General features: G+C 54.0%; 3 non-coding genes across 3 annotated transcripts; 1 reads left to right on the forward strand and 2 right to left on the reverse strand.

Annotated features, from left to right (window-relative positions):
• Nucleotides 1-785: 785 nt before the first annotated feature.
• Nucleotides 786-859, forward strand: TRNAT-AGU (transfer RNA threonine (anticodon AGU)). Its single transcript has one exon. It is a non-coding gene; the product is annotated as a tRNA-Thr (tRNA).
• A 981-nt stretch (nt 860-1840) lies between these two features.
• On the reverse strand, nt 1841-1913 carry TRNAV-CAC (transfer RNA valine (anticodon CAC)). Its single transcript has one exon. It is a non-coding gene; the product is annotated as a tRNA-Val (tRNA).
• Nucleotides 1914-4828: 2915 nt separating this feature from the next.
• On the reverse strand, nt 4829-4901 carry TRNAV-AAC (transfer RNA valine (anticodon AAC)). Its single transcript has one exon. It is a non-coding gene; the product is annotated as a tRNA-Val (tRNA).
• Between the last annotated feature and the right edge of the window lie 412 nt (nt 4902-5313).

Here is a 5313-nt window from a genome sequence, read left to right on the forward strand (position 1 = left end):
AGAGGGCCATCCTCACTGTCACATGTGGGAGAGCGTGTGGGAGAGGCCGCCTCACTGTCACATGTGGGAGAGCATGCGGGAGAGGGCCATCCTCACTGTCACATGTGGGAGAGCGTGTGGGAGAGGGCCATCCTCACTGTCACATGTGGGAGAGCGTGTGGAAGAGGGCCATCCTCACTGTCACATGTGGGAGAGCGTGTGGGAGAGGCCGCCTCACTGTCACATGTGGGAGAGCATGCGGGGACAGGCCGGCTTGCACCCTGGGCGCTGGCAATCAGACCTGGGTGAGGAGTCCCAGCCATGGAACTGCGCCTCGAGTCTCGCCCGCATGTGTAGCTGATGGAGTCACAACGTGGATTGTGGCAGACCTCGAAGAGGAGTCAGACATGGAGGGTGAGTGTATGTGCACTTGTGAGAAGTGGGGCAGGCCCTGAGCACCGTGTGGGTAAGATCTGGGAGTGACTCCTGACATCGCTCACCCACTGAGCGGCCAGATGCAACCGGAGCAGAGGCACTGCCCACGCCGGCGGCCAAAGATTCCAAGCCAGGCAGGCCGTCCAGGTCACCTGAGCCTGTGGCCTGTGGGCCCTTGACCTTCAGGGCCATGGGCTGAATGAGGGTATTTCCTCTGACCAGGCCAGTTCTCATTCTACTGCGGGAACCTGCTGGTTCTCAGATCTGCGTATATCTTACTTTGTCCAGAGAACTTGCTGAAATTGGAACAGTGGCAGGTTGAGGTGTGAAATTTTGTAAAATAATACATTACAACCAATAGTGCCACAAGGGGCCTTGTGGCTTAGTTGGTTAAAGCGCCTGTCTAGTAAACAGGAGATCCTGGGTTCAAATCCCAGCAAGGCCTTTTCCTCTGCAGCCCTAGGAGGCAGTTGACAACATGCTGAAGATCTGTCATCTTAAACTGTCATAGTTCCTTTTCAAGCCCCCCAGAATGTGCAGTTTCACTGAACTTTTTGATTTTAATACAATGTACAAAGAAGCTAAAACAAGAGCGTGTGTATGATGACGGCTGTACTGCACCATGGAGGGCGGTGGTAACTGTCCCTGCTTGTGACCACTGAAATGCGCCACTGATAAAAATCAAAACAACAAAAACCTAACAGAACCTCATCTTCAATCATTTCTCAGGTTGAAGTAAAGGGTGAAAAAAATTAATCAAACCCCGGAATATTCCAGGACACGTCTAGAAGTGTGACAAATACCCACCCCATCCCTCGTGGCACCACCTGCCCCGTGACAGCGCCCGACCTGTCGCTGCCCTATCAGGAATGGTTAAATCCAGTGCCCCTTTTGTGAGCACTTGGGGAAACTGGTTACATAATTGTGGGTGCAGGACAAAGTGAAAATGCCCCTTGTTAAGAGATCACTGAGAATAACAAATCAGCGGTTGCAGAGCGTTGACTGGGGTGCCTGGCCTTCGCATGTCGTTGTCATCCCCACCAAACTGGGCTGGCAGAAATGAAATCTAATTTATGGTCTGAATTACAAGTACCTCTAGAAGACGCGAGAGCTTGAAGGGAAACACAGGGAAACGTTAGACTAGCGGGAAGACACCCACAGGTGTTACAGCTGGGAGCCCCTGGTGCGGAGAGACAGCGCCCCCTCCTGGCGGTCTTTGCATCCGCTTGCCTTGGGACTTCCCGTGGCTAAGGCTGGCTTGGGAAGAGAACAGGTTGTCCAGCTCTTCCTACCCTAAATTATGCAGGGGATACAACTGATATCAAATTCAAGTGGCCTGGGTCAGGAAGGGAGGACAGGGTCTATGTACATCACATGAAATAAATATTGGCTAATGAGAGAAAAAGAACAAAAATACATGTGGCTTTGTTTCCGCCCGGTTTCGAACCGGGGACCTTTCGCGTGTGAGGCGAACGTGATAACCACTACACTACGGAAACTGCTCTCCTGACTGCCTTTTCTTTGACGAGGCTAATGAAGACTTTGGTATTCAGCGCTGGTTCATGAAAATCAAGGACTCTGTAGGCATGTAACCGCGTTCGTGCCTCACTCTTCGTTACTGTTTTAAACTGCCGCAGTAATGGTTCACATTCGTGGGGTACGGTGTGACTTTTCAGAGCACGAACGTGCGTGAGGGTCCACTCAGGGCCCTCAGCTACCCACAGCTCAGGCACGGCCATCGCCTGGGGGCTTCGCACAAGCAGGGCTTGGCAGCCCCTCCGTAGGGAGCCCGGGCTGGCTCCCCGCCCCCAGGTTTGTGTCGCATGTCCCTTGACATGGAGCGTCAGCGTGTTTTCGTGCACGTGTTGACTGCCCCGGACCTTAGAGGCGTCTGTCCCTTCCTGGCCCCGCTTCTCGGGGGGGTGTTCGTGCGCCTGCTCCCGAGGCCCGCTCTCTCCCCGCACTGTTTTCCTTCCGCGGCGTCTCGTCGTGTCCTTGCGCCAGACCCACGACCTGGAGGTGGCGGCTGCGCGGAGGCCGGGTGAGGCTGAGTCTGGAGTGCGGAGTCGCGGGTCTCAGACAGCCGGCCTCAGAGTCCTCGCCTCTTCCAGGCCGGCCGCCTCCCTCCAGCAGGGAGGTACTGGGCTCGGGGAGAGCCCCGCGGGTCAGGCGCTGGCTGATAGTCCCCCCGAGCGCGGCCTCGAACAGAGGACCTCGCGGTATTCCAGACGCTGCTATCTTCTCACCCGGCCCAGACAGAGGGGCCTTTGGTCCCACCGCCCGGGAGACCCTGCCCGGGCCGGGGAAGCGACTGCAGAGCTGAGGAGCTGGCGGGCTGGCCCTGCGTCGCGCTGCTGTCCGGAGCCCGCTCTCCCGGTCTCTGCTCCGACGAGCTGTCACCGGCCGCCTTGCGACCTCACGTCTCTGACAGACCCAAGAAGAGTAGCTGTTTTTTCAGTTCGTTCAGCTCCTCGCTTGTTTGTGGGACTGTGCGTGTTACTTCCAGCCCTCCCACGGGCCGGAGCACACAGCCCTCCCACCGCAGCCAGAGCACACGTGCACACAGCCCTCCCACGGGCCAAGCACACGTGCACACACAGGGAGCGGTCCCACAACTGCTCCATGGCAATCCACAAACGCGAGGCGTGGGACTTTCTTATTGTCCCTTTCCTTGCCATCTGTCTTTGACCTGTGGGTTATCCAGGAGTGTAAGTTCCCAGTATCCAGAGACACTTCTGTCACCGACTTCTAGCTAACTCTGTATCGAGTGCAGGGCACGCTCTTCTTTTTAGTCCTTGAACATTTAGAGATTTGATTAATGGCTTACTTTTTGTGAAATTTTCTCATGTACATCTAAGAGTATGTATTCCACATTCTGTCTTACACAAGCTTTAAGGTCGAGCTGCTTGGAGGAATGAATTAGATTGACAGGCAGTCAGAGAAAGTTGAGCCGAGCCCTCCACCTCCTTAAGGGTTATTACCAGGGCGGCGCCCCACGTGATTAATGGCTTACTTTTTGTGAAATTTTCTCATGTACATCTAAGAGTATGTATGTATTCCACATTCTGTCTTACACAAGCTTTAAGGTCGAGCTGCTTGGAGGAATGAATTAGATTGACAGGCAGTCAGAGAAAGTTGAGCCGAGCCCTCCACCTCCTTAAGGGTTATTACCAGGGCGGCGCCCCACGTGGGGACCACGTGCCCCACAGCTGGGCTATTACCCCAATTTCAAAAGGAGACCTAATGTTCAGAGAGGTTGGTTACCTTGCTCAAATTGTAGAGCTTATAAGTAAGAAAATTACATTTCAAACTATGGCCAAAGCATATTATTTAAAAACTATGAAGAACTCCCACTAAACATGAGGAAAAAGAGCCTAATACAACGATGGGCAAGACTTGGACTGAGGCTGCATAAAGACGTCTGAGCAGCAGTGAACAGTAGAAGAGGATCTCAACTGTAGTAGCTGTCAGAGAAATGCACAGTGAAAGCACAATGGTATACCATGAGAAGCATAAAAATGAAGAAAACAGAAAATAAACATTTGTAAGGATGTGTGAATCAGAGGAACTCTCTTGGGACCAGCAGATGACGTAATAGTTGTTGCTGGGCTCCCACATGGCCTTCCGCTGTTCGAGTCCCAGGCCCAGAGGCGTTAAACTCATGCTGGGTGCGTGTGCGTGTGTGCCCAAAAATCCCACGAGGAGAATGGAGAAGGGACTGCGGACCGGCCATCCTCTCTAGAGGGTAACTTCTCACGTTCTGCCTCTCTGTCTCTCTCTGTGTCTCCGCTGAGTATATGCGCCCTATAGCAAAAATCTCTCCCAAAAAAAAACAATGCTCATATTGGACAGGAGAGACTTGAGACGGTACAGCCTCTTTGGAAAATTCCTTGGCGATATCTAGTACACTAATCGTGCGCCCCCCAAATACCTTGGACGTTCACTCCCGTTTAAATTCCACACAGAGACATGGTCAGGTATTTGCCTGAAGAGACTATTCAAGTACACATTTTGTAATAAACCAAAACTTGAAAATAACCAAATATTAAACTGAAGCTAAACACAAAAGCACACACATTGGTAGAAGTTTAAGTATCAAGTTAAACTAACAGACGTTCTCGTAGTCAGACTGGTGGGGACGCTCGGGAGCAGCGGAGAGCCAGCCGTAAGACAAGGGCCCCAGTAGGGCCCACCGGGAGCCAGACCGGCGGGGTCGGAGCAGGGAAGGGTTGACGTAGGGGCTGTTGGGACTGAGGACGAAGTAGAGAGCTCTAGGGTAAAGGACCCGCGGAGGCTGCCCGCCACGGTGCTGAGGGCTGAGCTCCGGTCCCGCTTCCTTCTGAGAAATTCTGGAAACCTCCCGGTGAGAAAATGTCGAACCCCTAAACCCTACAGGGTCAACAAAAAGCAGCACTGTTTCCGCCCGGTTTCGAACCGGGGACCTTTCGCGAGTTAGGCGAACGTGATAACCACTACACTACGGAAACCACGCGGCAAATTTGCTTGTCCTTTGTCTCCTAATAGGACATTTGTGTCACCTCGCTTTCCCCTCTTCTTCTTTAAAAAACTTATATTATTAAAAAACACATACAAATATTCCCCAGGCGAGAGAGGCTGTCCGTGTCGTGACCCAGGGGACAGCAAGCCCTGCCCAAGAGCGGAGCAGGCCGAGGCTGCGGGCGCGTGCAGCCGTGCGCGGAAACACCTGGAGTTCGCGAAAGGAATGTTCCCCGGAGGAAGCAGGTGACCCGGTTAGCACGCCCCCTCCCGAGGCCGCCGAGTCCAGCTCCGTTTCGGCTCGACTCGCCCCGGGCGAGGACTGGACCGCAGAGGTCCTCCTGGGGGCTCCCAGCTGCTCCGACAGACGCCGGCGCCTGCAGCCGCCGCGCGGCCGCCGGG

This window comes from Tupaia chinensis, unplaced genomic scaffold (assembly GCF_000334495.1).
Source record: "Tupaia chinensis unplaced genomic scaffold, TupChi_1.0 Scaffold140356_1, whole genome shotgun sequence".
Lineage (NCBI taxonomy): Eukaryota > Metazoa > Chordata > Mammalia > Scandentia > Tupaiidae > Tupaia > Tupaia belangeri.